This window comes from Papaver somniferum, chromosome 10, assembly GCF_003573695.1.
Source record: "Papaver somniferum cultivar HN1 chromosome 10, ASM357369v1, whole genome shotgun sequence".
Lineage (NCBI taxonomy): Eukaryota > Viridiplantae > Streptophyta > Magnoliopsida > Ranunculales > Papaveraceae > Papaver > Papaver somniferum.
In genome coordinates, this window is record NC_039367.1 from 22,035,962 (window position 1) to 22,050,396 (window position 14,435).

The window sequence follows — 14,435 nt, forward strand, 5'->3', positions numbered from 1 at the left end:
TTCCACAAAGCCTGCACAATAGCAAAAGGTAGTACTGGCCACATATTGTGCTTGATCTTTTTCCCTTGATGATTGACCAAGTTTGAAATTGATCTGCGAAATTGTTCTTGTGAGATCAAGTTGTGTCCATTCTTGAGATGAAGTAGTTCAATACCCCCTTCGAAAAAATACAATAAAGTAGAACATGATTTACTTCTTGCTTCAAAGAATTGCACAGGAAACATTGTGTGACTTCAACTGCATTTTGAGTTGCAAACCAGACGAAGAGCTGTGCTTTAGGTGGCACATTTCTCCTACAAATATGTACACAGTTGACATTGGGATTTTCCTGCATTAGGCATTGGTATCCGTTTTTGGTAATGAAAGCTGAGTCTGCATTGCAAACTAATTAATCCTCCCCTTCTCCCGAAACCGGTGGGTCGCCTAACATCTGAACAAAATTAGAGAACTCCTTCATTTCTTCATTATCCGGGGATCCCCTTAGCTTAATCTACCACTACCCTGATGAATTAGATCAGCTACTTTGGCTTTTTTGTCAGCTGCAATGTGATAGTCTTTCTTATGGGACAAACACAGATGTTGCTACTTGTAAACACAGACAGTTCATTCAGTTGTTCTGTATTTTTTTCATACTTCAGAGGAAATTTCAGTGAGATAAGAAGTTCTAGCACATAATTATTATTTTGATAATTGAGCACTATTTTAGAACTAAGCAGATTTATAAACTTTAATAAATCAATCTATATTACTTAATCAGTACTTGCAGCCACACAATTAATCCCAAAACGCAAACATAGGATATACATACTGGGTATCTAAAGGTATCGAACTGCCAAGTGTTGCTGAAAGGAAACGTGAATATAGACATACTGCATTTCAAGTACTACTATAAAAAAGAGGGATCACTTGTTGTAGTTTAAGGTCAAAGGAGAGTAGAGCTGGGAACTAAGTTATCATTTATAGCATGTGAGCAGAAGAACCCTGAAGTAGACCATGGCGAATTTGAGTGGACAAGTCACGAACAACACCAGGACCGTCAGGAATAAACACTGCAGAGGATTTATAGGCCGCACCAATTCCCTTCATTGTGTTGCTAGAACCATGTCTATAACGTCATTTGTAGTTGTCCCAGGAACGTTAATTGAGAACCTCATTACACTGTCTTTGATCCCATCAACAATGGCTTGACGCTGCCGAGCAATACCTAGTCCAGGTAGTTATTTAGATTCAGCCTCACCCTGTCTTTTTTGTTGTTGCCAACTGTAGCCTTGCAGCTGAAACCGAATTTTATAACGGGTTCAGAAGAAGAAAATACGTGTGGTAAACCTTTATATACATTTCGATTTCAATGTCAAGCAGTCCTTTTTGGTATTTACCTATTCCCTTAAAGAATTCCTCTTCTAATGTTAACTGGGTTAAATAGGTATTAACATAATTTTACCAGCATTGGTTTCATTCATTGCCTGCTTCTCATGATCATTTGGTTCTATATCAACAACGAGGGTTTGCACAATCTCATATCCATAAGGAGACATAGCCTATCAAACAACACAATGCCAATATTGTCAGTGATGTGTAAGTTCAAGAAATGAAAAAGAATGAATTTAACCTTTTCAACTTCTTCTTCAACAATTTTAGCAATATCGTTCTTTTGCTCGAGAACATCATCTAAAAGGATCTTTGGAACACTAGCTCTGATTACTCAAAAAATGGACTAACCAATTCTCTTTAAGATACAAACTTCAAATTTGGTAAGATATTAATTTCACATATCATCAGTTTAGAGCTTGTGGGTTTATACAATCAAAAACATAGGCTTCGATTTGCCCCTTGTACTGCTCTTTTTGTATAATGCATTCCTTGCCTTCACATCTAAAACTCGATGTTGTCTAGACGCAACGACATTCACAAATACGTTATAGTGCAAGAAAAAAATTACATTAAGAAAATTCATCTCACTGCTTCTATGACCCCATTATGGGGGTTGATTGTCAATTTCGAAATTCAATAAAACTGTCAAGAAATGTCATCACGAAAAATTGTTTTTCCAAATCTTCTTTGCACCAATAAAGATTTTTGGTCGGAGTACTGCAACTCATCAAATGTCCAGATGCACTTCAGATATTGCCATACCTTTGTCTTAGACTCACATTTCACATCCGACTGCTAAACCCAAAGGGTGAGATGGCAAGCTATCTGGCTACCAAAAAACCATGGTAGGCAATGGCATTCTGGGTCAAGAACGTCTTCAAACTTTCAGAATCTTTCCTTGATAGCAACTTTTAATTGATCCCCTTGAACATAAGTCTCCCATTCTCTGTTGTTTCCAATATACAAAAATGTGAATATATATGCACGATTTTCCTTTCGGCAAGACCAAAGGGAAAGGAAGGAATACGTTATCAACGACTATGTTACAGAAACTCCAATATATTGGTCAATTGAACATATACGCCAGAAATTAGAGAAAATTTTAGGAAAAAAAAACGCACTCTAGGAAAATAGTTCTGGCCACTTTGGCAACATATCTCATATAGACGATATCGTCCTTGAAATCTTAAGTATATTGTATTTTTATCAATGCTAAGTGTTGAATAAAACCATATAAAAGATTATTCTAGTTTAACAAGAACACCTCGAGCACATATTACTTATAATCGCTACTTTGAGCTTAGAAGGGAAGAGAGTGTCAAAATTGATAGTTGTGAATCTGAAGAAAAACTTGACAGGGTTCCTCTTAAATTTAACCAATTATCCCGTCAAAATCAATTATTCGAGAAAATCCCGAACATCCAAGTCTAGCGAAAAAGGTGAAAAAATCAACTGAAAGTCATGTAGAAAATAAAATCTTTTGAACCATTTTTCAGAAGAAGAATAGGATAAGGTGATCTCATATTTTGACTACATACCAACGGAACGAACATGTTATTCGTTCTTTTGATGATCATTTCTCCAACAGAAGAGATATCTGTGCCAAAAAAGGTAACGCAACACCCTTCAAAATTTTACAAACTCCGAGCAAAGTAGCAAATCAACAAAGAATTCAGTTGAAACCACTGGATTTTTTTTTTAAATGAAGTCAAGAATCCAAAGCATTCAAAGATGATGAGTTTTCTTTATATTCCAATGAATGATGAAAGCAAGAGAATTACGTTTATTGTTCAGACCACATTAAATATGAAAATGGGTCTAACAAAATAAAACCGACAATCTATCCAGGAAAGGGTAGATGAGAAACTAACTGTAGCTGCCCTTCTTCAAACAAAGGAGTCGCGAGAAAAGGAAATTGTTGCGAAAGGAATTTTATTCAAAGACCAAAAGCCGTGAGTCCACCAGCAGTAAGATGATGCTAGGAACATCCTGGAAATCCTCAATATTCTCGTTTGGAAAGACACTAGTATTAGGGTACCTTCATTTACAGGGATATGGTTTCCTTTTTTTTTGTGCAAGTGTAACAGGGATATTGGAGTTGACCCATATGGAAGCAGAACCACCAGAGCATCAAAAACACTTATTGCCAAGCACTTATCATTGTCCATTGTTAAATATGGTGTCTGAGCATATAACACTGTTGGATCATGATTAAAGTATAATATAACCAAAAGATGAACTCAAAAAAATGTATTTAACAAGAGCAAGTATATCGACATAAAATTTTATAAAATATTAAGACTTTTTGGATCAATTTATATTACCACGGTGTATCTACTATATGCAATAATATTAATTTAGTCATAAAAATATGTCTTATATGTTAAACATATAATAAATAAGTGTGATATTTTGTTTAAAAGCATGGACAATTGTAATATAAGTTGTATGCCTTCATTTTAAACCCCTTGTTTGAAAAATATTGTTGATTCTTGTGAAAGACATGTCTATAATTTGGCAAAAAAACATGAATTGAATTATGTGACATTTTATTTTAAACCCATTGTGTCCTTTCATTTTAAATCCATTGTTTTACCGCATGACATTTTAAATTCTTAAATTTTATGTAGGATTACCGCACCAGACAAAAGGATTTTTCTTTATATAAAAAAGAAGACAAAGTTAAAGAAAATAAGAAATGCATGGGTTGCAAAGACTAAATAGTAAACATATTTCTTAATCTAGGTAGATTTTAGAAGATAAATCCTTTTACTACCCTTTCAATAGTTTATCAGAGAATACCAACAAACTAATTAAAATTTTTGAATTTTATTGTCCAAAACTGATGTCATTAATTCGATTGATCATAAAAACGAGAAAATAAATAAATAAATTGATGCCCTAAAAATTTGATGCCCAAAGTTGAACTTTGTTCACTTTGTATCAAGGACGACCCTGCTCCTGGACTCCAGGTTGTGTCCATTCTTGAGATGAAGTAGTTCCATACCTCCTTCGAAAAAATACAGTGAAGTAGAACATGGTTTACTTCTTACTTGAAAGACTTGCACATGCAACATTACGTGGCTTCAACTGCATTTTGAGTTGCAAACCGTACAAAGATTTATGCTTTAAGTATCAAATTTCTTCTCTAAATATGTTCACAGTTGACAATGGGTTTTTTCTGCATTTTCCAACTGGTATCCATTTTTGGTAGTAAAGGATGAATCTGCATTGTAAACTAATTTATCTTCCTCTTCTACAAAAACTGGTGGGTCGGTTAACATCTGAACCAAATTATAGAACTCCTCCATTTCTTCATTATTCGAGGATTTCCTTAGCTTAATATTCTGAAAAAGCGGGGGACTAACAACCACACCCAATATTTCGTTTAGGCAATCTGTATGGACTAACTCCAATATAATTCCAAGAGAATCAACTAGACAGTCAGACTCAATCAAGGAAAACATATCCAAGAGTTATATCTCAATTTATCAAATCAATCTGCAATCGAACATATAGAAATCTGTGAGCCGAATCAATATGAGAAATAACTTGGATGGTACCAAAGACCAATATCCAAGCGTCAATCAATTTAAATCAACAACCAAAGGTTGGATTTACCAATTAATTAAACTACGCACAACATGTGATATCTCAATTATATAGAAAATATAATGCGGAAAAGAAATAACAAAGACACCAGAAGTTCTGTTTTCGAGGAAACCGCAAATGCATAAAAACCCCGTCACCTAGTCCAGATTTGAAAACCACACTGTATTAAGCCGCTACATACTCTAGCCTACTACAAGTTAACTTCGGATTGGAATGTAGTTGAGACATAACCAATATCACACTGATTAAGGTACAGTCGCGTTCCTTACGCCTCTGAATCCCAGTATGACTCTACGCACTTGATTCCCTTAGATGATCTCACCCACAACTAAGAGTTGCTACTATCCAAAACCGAAGACTTGATAAACAAATATGTCTCACACATAAAATTCTATTGAATATAGAAATCTGTCTCCCACAGAAAAACCTACGAAGTTTTTGTTCCGTCTTTTGATAAATCAAGGTGAACATGAACCAATTGATACACCGGTCTTATATTCCCTAAGAACAACCTAGTAATATGAATCACCTCACAATAACTTAACAATATGTTAGTAGAACAAGTTATTGTGGAATCACAAAGAATGAGACGAAGAGATTTGTGATTAATTTTTATATCTTACCTATAGGAGATAAATCTCGAGCAAATCTTAGAGAAGATAGTACTCAATACGATAAAACAAAGTAATATCAGAACACGCAACTACAAAGAAAATAGTTGGGTCTGGCTTCAGAATCCCAATGAATTATTTAAGTCGTTAACCTATAATGGTTTTAGGAAAAACCTAGGTTAAAGGAGAATCGACTCTAGTCGCAACTAGTATCACACATGAGGTGTGGGGATTAGGTTTCCTAGTTGCCAGAGTTCTCCCTTATATAGTCTTCAAATCAGGTTTTGCAATCAATGTTACTTTGGTAACAAAGCATTCAATATTCACCGTTAGATGAAACCTGATTTAAGATTCAAGCTAATATATTTCCACCGTTAGATGGTCTTTAGATTGTTACACACACACGAAATATACCTTCATTTAGATATGGGTAACTGTACCTAAACGTGTATATTGAGTTGGCTCAATAACAGTTATTCGAAGTTAGCCATATTAACACTTTTCTCTTAACCTTGTTCATCTTAACACTTCTAGATCAATTGATACTAATTGTGTAGCTCATAGAGTTGTTCAATTGTTTATATTCTCATAGAAGTATACAAGACACAATTGAAGCAAAATCGGATTGATTCAAAAGAATCAGTTCATGAACATTAATTTATAAATGTATTTGTTCACGAGTATGAAACTATACTTAACCGATTTAAGAACTTGAACCACTTAAGTTTGCAAACGGGTACGCGAACTTAAGTTCAGGACATTGGTCAAAAGCCGACAGTTTGCAAACGGGTACGCAAACTTTAGCTCCGGACCGAATCCAATTGAAACCGACTGCGAACGGGTACGCAAAATTGGTTCTCGGACTTCAACAGATAAATCAGTTTGTGAACGGGTATGCAAACTTAAGTACTCTGACTTAAACAATTGAATAAGTTTGTGGACGGGTATGCAAACTTCGGGTCCTAAATTCCGTCAAAACAGTTCGTACACTAAGTATACAAACCGTAATGTATCCAGACATGGGTTTTAGCTCTTAACTCCCATTTTAATTATTGAAACATCCTTCGAAGACGACAATAGTGGTCTCACACAAACTATTAGCTTATAAACAATCATGTTACCGGGTGATTTTCAAATGATCATCTTTTGTATTTCGTCAAGAATAATGATGAACGTGGTTAAAGCAAAAAGCTTACCAACATATATTTCGAGATATATATAAGCGTGTTAAAATCAACTCGAAATATAAAATGTATATAATGTAAAGTCTATATAGCTATACGACTTTTGTCTCAGTAGGAGATAGAAAAGAATAGACTTCTAAGTGATAGATGAGTTCAAGTCTCCACATACCTTTTGTTAATAGAGTTCCACAAGCTCCACTTAGTAGTTCTTCGTCTTCAATCGATGAACGCCGTGAAGTCTAAAGATCAACTACACATTCATCCTAATCCGAGACATAGCTGTATGTAGACTAGAAATCAAGACTTATAGTTTTGACAACTAAACTTGACAAGCAAGTTCGACCGAGAAGTGCTCTAACAATATCCCCCTTTGTCAATTTTAGTGACAAAACTATCAATACATGGGGAATACATAATAAATAAACTTTGTAGATCTCAATCCAAATGCTTAATTTCCTTGGTTCTTCAACGTTACTCGAAATCTTCGTCACTTCCAAGTACTCCAGCGATTCTGAATATATTCAACTCAGCATCATAATTGTTGAAGATCTGTAGCTATAACAATGAGAAAACAGTAGATCTCAATCATTGTTATATAGTGTCATAGTATTATTACACAACATCAAAGTCCAATTGTATCACAACTTTGACAATAATATTATGGTGATATGTATCACTCCCTCTTAGTCAATACTTCATCTCACATGCAAACCACTCCCCCTTACATATCGATCCGTAAACATATGTATTTGTGGTGTGAACTACACATTAATTCTTCCCCTTTTTGTCAATATAAATTGTCAAAGGTACGAAAACTAGTGGGATCCTAATGAAATTTCCATAGAGATACTTCATGACCAAAAGAGAACATATCAATTTTGTTTCGATGATTTCACATAGCCGAAACTAGTGTATTCATCAAGGAGTTTATAAAGATACAAGAAAACTCCTAAAATATTCCTCAGCCGCAGTCCCCACAAAGATTTGGAAATTAAACACAAGTTCAATTAAGAACTCTTCCCCATAAAATGTCATTCCCGAAAGAACAATAAGAGCGACCTTACTTTCACAAGAAAATAAGGATTTATTTGGACATTAACAAATCACATGAAACATGAATTTGTATCTAAAATACTCAATTAAATTAACCACAAGAGATCCATGATTAATTTAATCGGAAGTGCTCAACATAAGAGAACTTATGGAGCCGCACAGTACTTACACAAAGATGTAGGGAAAGACCAATACTGCGGACTATTCAAAGATTCATTCTGTTTTTCATCAATATTTTCATAGAGACATGTAATATACTTAATCTTTGTAAACAAAAGTTCATCCTATATTCCATCAATATTTGCATAATGACATAATAGATTTAACTTTTGTTTGTCAAAAGTTCATTCTATCTTTTATCAATATTTTCATAAAGACATATGATAGACTTAACTTTTGACACCTTTATCTGTACTTCTTATGGATTTATCACATTTAGCAATTTAACTTAAGGATAAAATCATTCAAAGCTAAAATACCATAAAAGTTATTACAACCATAACAGTTTCAATAAGATCAACATAAGAAGTTCAACAAACAAATCAAGAATAAGTATTACAAGTACAAATATTAATCACTCATCTCATAATAATCCTAGAAATTTTATAAAACTTCTCACTCAGTTCAGGATTAGCTATCTCCGCATAAACCACCTGCTCTTTCAAAATATCAACTTCTTGCTGGAGACAGATGAGTTCAGAGTTGGATGCTGCAAGAGTTCTGGACATTTTTTCAATGCTTTTCATGGTCATGACCTTTGGTCCTCCAAGACTGGTTCCAACAGCAACAACACCAAATTGACTACAAATCCTTGAGATGAGACAAGGAAAGCCAGGAGTCTTTTTCGAAATCTGTCTGACACTTATCATCTGACGAATAATAAGTCCACGAAAGTCAATCCTCCTCCCTTCAACAACGTAATAAACCAGTTCTGCAAGAGGTCTGGTCCACAATTGTCTGTAAATTGTGTTGGTCATCAAATTGGCCACCAGTAGCTTTCCAGCAACTTTGAGGAACAATATAACATCATGACCATCAATCTTACCTTCATACCAGGAGACATCCTTGGCAAGAAGGAAGTTTGAGAGCACATTTGGAGAAGGTCTCAAATGCTCAGGGGGTGGTAAAAGAAAATCACCATCACGAGACAAGTTCAACAGTTCAGCAATGACTTGTCGATTCACAAGAAGAATTATTCTTTCAACAATGGTATTGAAGGTGCAGTTGACAGTATCAGGCTCATGCAGGTTTGCATAAAATTGGTCTGTCAATTCAATATAGGTTGTTCCCATTGGATGGTGAATAATCCCCATTCATGATTCTCAACGAACCTATGAAGACCATCTACTCTAAGTATCTTCACGATTCCACATATTCCACATATTAATCACGAGCTTAGTGTCAACGAATCTAATTCTCGGGATTGGGTCATAAAAAGTATCTTCATTATTTTGAGTACTCGAAATTTCACCACGACTAGGCCTCTTCCTAGAAGTCATAGTGGAAAACTAATACACATATAATAGTTGAGAAACTTACTTGGTACACGAACTGACGTTAATGGTGGAATTCCAAAACGATGACCAAAACGAAAAAAGTTCTTGACCTAATATGCACAAATTTCTCCTGAATTCAATGGTGCAATCAAAACACGAATTGGTTAAGAACCGAGTGAGAGAAGAGGAATTGGTACATGAACTGTTGGGTTTCTCTTTCGTACACGAACTAGAGAGAAAAGAAGGAGAGGGTGAAAAAATAAAGTGATTCTCCCTCTTTTTATGTGTCAATCGGTAATAAGAACCAGTCGAACATGTTCTTGAACAGATTCGTCCGTTTCAAGGTTCCGGGTTCAAGGTATGTGAACCATACGTGAGCAAGTAAGGGCTCGTTTTGTTTAAACAAGTAAACACACAAAAAAAAATGTTGTAGCATCTCAACAATTATTTTTATTGAGCAATTTTTGTGTAGTCAAGATGACCCGATATAAAAGATGTATTGCAGGCCATGACACCATGAGAGAGTTTCCTTCCAACAACTCTTACAACTTACAGAATTGAGAGAAATCAAAAAAACTGTTTTTACAAGTATTTCAAAGAACTTAAAAAGAGCACAAGGTAAATTGTGTTCATGATTTCTTCGTTTCCAACTTATAACACAAAGTCTCTGCAGATAATGTTCAGTACTGCACAGGGAAACTCTTTTGATAAAAAGAGAGATCTTGACTTTCTCATTAGAGAGGGAAGTATCATTATCTTGAGAAGGTTCATCAGATTTTGACTGATGAACATAGTTAAGTTTAGAGATGGAACTAACTGATAGATGAGGTTTAGATACTTCTTGTACTATATCCAAATTGTTAGAGACACATGCGACAGAGGGAATACCCTTACTGATAATAAGATCAATATCAACCTCAACATGGAGATTAATCATCATAACTTGATTTAGATTATCAAGAGACTCTTGCTCTTTCTTGAGATATAACTCAACATCAGGAGACAAGCTCTCAAGCCTTTTCTCAAGCCCTGAAAACACTTCTAGGGATTTTAGACTTGGTGGAGGTTTAGATAGAATTTTTTCTACAAATTTTACTAAATCAGTCATGGAAGAGAATTCTGAAATCCCTGGATCTGGTGGTGCATTTATTGAGATAACACTACTGTCCATAAAGTCACATTGCTACAAACACAGACTTATAAGGTCTTAAACGTGTTTGCCTGCTCTGATACCAATTGGAAAAGAGTGGGGGTCTAACAACCACACCCAATATTTCTTTTAGAAATATGTATGGACTAATTCCAATAAAATTTCAAGAGAATCAACTAGACAGTCAGACTCAATCTTAAGAAAAGTATATCAAAGAGTTATATCTCAATTTCTCAATTCAATCTGCTATCAAACAAATAGGAATTTGCAAGCCCGATTGAATATAAGAAATAACTTGTACGGTATCAAAAACCAATATCCAAGTGTCAATCAATGTAATCAACAACCGAAGGTTGGATTCGCAAATGATTGAACTTAACGCACAACCTATGATATTTCAATTATATAAAAAAATATACTGGGGAAAGAAATAACAAAGATACAAAAAGTTTTGTTAACGAGGAAACCGCAAATGCAGAAAAACTCCGGGACCTAGTCCAGATTTGAACACCACACTGTATTAAGACGCTACATACACTAGCCTACTCCAAGTTAACTTCGGACTAGAATGTAGTTGAGCCCTAACCAATCTCACACTGATCAAGGTACAGTTGCGCTCCTTACTATCTGAATCCCAGCAAGATTCTATGCACTTGATTCCCTTAGATGATCTCACCCACAACTAAGAGTTCCTACGACCCAAAGTCGAAGACTTGATAAACCAATCTGTCTCACATAGAAAAGTCTATTGAATATATAAAACTATCTCCCACAGATATACCTATGAGTTTTGTTCTGTCTTTGATAAATCAAGGTGAACATGAACCAATTTATTTACCAGACTTTTACTCCCGGAGAACAACCTAGAAATATCAATCACCTCACAATAATCTTAACCGTATGGTAACGAAACAAGATATTGTGGAATCACAAACGATGAGAAGAAGATGTTTGTGACTACTTTTTATCTTGCGTATCGGTGATTAAATCTCGAGCAAATCTTAGATAAGATAGTATTCAATCACGATAGAAAACAACAAGATCAGAACATGCAACTACAGAGAAAATAGTTGGGTCTGGATTCACAATCCCAATGAAGTATTCAAGTCGTTAACCTACATGGTTTTGGAAAAACCTAAGGTTAAAGGAGAATCATCTCTAGTCGATACTAATATCATACAGGAGGTGTGGGGATTAGGTTTCCCTGTTGTTAGAGTTCTCCTTTATATAGTCTTCAAATCAGGGTTTGCAATCAATGTTACCTTGGTAATAAAGCATTCAATATTCACCGTCAGATGAAAACCTGATTAGACTCAATCTAATATCTTTCAACCGTTAGATCGAACTTAACTTTTTACACACAAATGAAAATTGACTTCATTTAGATATGAGTAACCGTACCTAAACGTGTACACCTTTGTTGGATCAACAATAATTAACCAAAGTTAGCCATATGAACACTTTCATATCAACCTTATCCATCTTAACCATAACTAGTTCAAACGACTCAAATGAAACTAGTTATTGAGTTGTTCAATTGTTTATATTCTCATAGAAGTATACAAGAGAAAATTAAAGCAAAATCGATTTTGATTCACTCGAATCAAGTCATGAACATTATATCCACGATTTGCAAAAGATTTCATTCCTTATTATATACATGTATTAGTTCATGAACAAACCGATTTTAGAACATAATCCACTCAACTATGCAAACATGTATGCATACCTTAGTGGCCGGACTAAGTTTGGGTTTTCCAGTATGCGAATGGGTACGCATACCACCAAACTCAGTAAAGTCTCGGAACTTGAACCTCACGCCAGTACGTGTACCGGTATGCGTAATTAGTTCTCGGACCTCTATTAAACCAATTAGTACGCATACAGGTATGCATACCATGGTTCTAGGACTTGGATTACACATATGCAAGTACGCATACGACGCTTATATCCAACTGTTCTAAACTCTCATTTCAATCATTGAAACATTTTCGGAAGACGACAATAGCTGTCTCGGACAAACTATTAGCTTCAAAGAAATTTTCAGGTGATCGAATGATCAATACGAAACATTTCGAGTCTACATCAAATGATTGTCTAACACAAATCATGTAAGATGTTGCCATGCGATTTTGAAATGATCATCTTTTGAATTTCGTCAAGAATATAAGATGAACTTGGTTAAAGCGAAAGCTTACCAATACATATTTCGAGAAATATGTAACGAGTTAAACTCAACTCGAAATATCAAATGTGTATAATTGAAGTCTATATAGCTATACGACTTTTGTCTCAAATAGGAGATAGAGTAGTTAGACTTTTGAGTGATAGATGAGTTCAAGCCTCCACATACCTTTTGTTGATGAAGTTCCACAAGCTACCCTTAGTAGTTCTTCGTCTTCAATCGATGAACACCGTGAAGTCTAATGCTCAACCACACTTTCTATCCTAATCCGAGACTTAGCTATAAGTATATTAGAAATCAAGACTTATAGTTTTGGCAACTAAACTTGACAAACAAGTTTGAGATAGCAATGCTTGCGAGTTCGACCGAGCAGTGCTCTAATAATCTCTCTCTTTATCAATTTTAGTGACAAAACTACCAATACATATGGAATACAAAATAAATAACTTGTAGCTCTCAGTCCAAATGCTTGATTTCCTTGGTTCTTCAACATTACTCGAAATCTTCGTCACTTCCAAGTACTCCAGTGATTCTGAATATGTTCAACTTAGCATCATGGGTTTTGAAGATCCGTAGCTATAACAATGAGAAAACAGTAGCTGTCAATCATTGTTATACAGTGTCATAATATTCTTACACAACATCAAAGTCCAATTGTATCACAACTTTGGCAACAATACTATGGTGATATGTATCACTCCCTCTTAATCAATATTTCATCTCACATGAAAACCACTCCCCCTTACATAATGATCCGTAAACCATATGTATTTTTGGTGTGAACGACACATTAATTCTCCCCTTTTTTGTCAATATAAATTGGCAAAGGTACGAAAACTAATGGGATCCTAATGAAATTTCCATAGAGATACTTCATGACCAAAAGAGAACATATCAACTTTGTTTCGATGATTTCACATAGCCGAAACTAGTGTATTCATCAAGGAGTTTGTAAAGATACAAGAAAACTCCTATAATTCCTCATCCGCAGTCCCCTCAAAGATTTGGCAATTAAGCACAAGTTCAATTAAGAACTCTTCCCCATAAAATGTCATTCCCGAAAGAACAATAAGAGCGACCTTACTTTCACAAGAAAATAAGGATTTCTTTGGACATTAACAAATCACATGAAACATGAATTTGTATCCAAAATACTCAATTAAATTAACCATAAGAGACCCATGATTAATTTAATCGAAATGCTCAACATAAGAGAACTTATGGAGCCGCACAGTACTTACACAAAGATGTGGATCAGGGAAAGACCAACACTGCAGACTATTCAAAGATTCATTCTATTTATCATCAATATTTTCATAGAGACATGTAATATAGTTAATATTTGTAAACAAAAGTTCATCCTATTTTCCATCAATATTTGCATAATGACATAATAGGTTTAACTTTTGTTTTCAAAAGTTCATTCTATCTTTTATCAATATTTGCATAAAGACATATGATAGACTTAACTTTTGACAACTTTATCTGTACTTCTTATGGATTTATCACATTTAGCAGTTTAGTTTAAGGATAAAATCATTCAAAGCTAAAACACCATAAAAGTTATTACAACCATAACAGTTTTAATAAGATCAACATAAAAAGTTTAACAAACAAATCAAGAATAAGTATTACAAGTACAGAGATTAATCACTCATCTCATAATAATCCCTAGAAATTTCATAAAACTTCTCACTTAGTTCAGGATGAGCTGTCTCGCCATAAACCACCTGCTCTTTCAAAACCTCAACTTCTTACTGGAGACGGATGAGT

General features: G+C 34.7%; 1 pseudogene; it reads right to left on the bottom strand.

Annotated features, from left to right (window-relative positions):
• Positions 1–957: 957 nt before the first annotated feature.
• LOC113315390 lies at positions 958–9,144 on the bottom strand (annotated as a pseudogene).
• Positions 9,145–14,435: the final 5,291 nt, after the last annotated feature.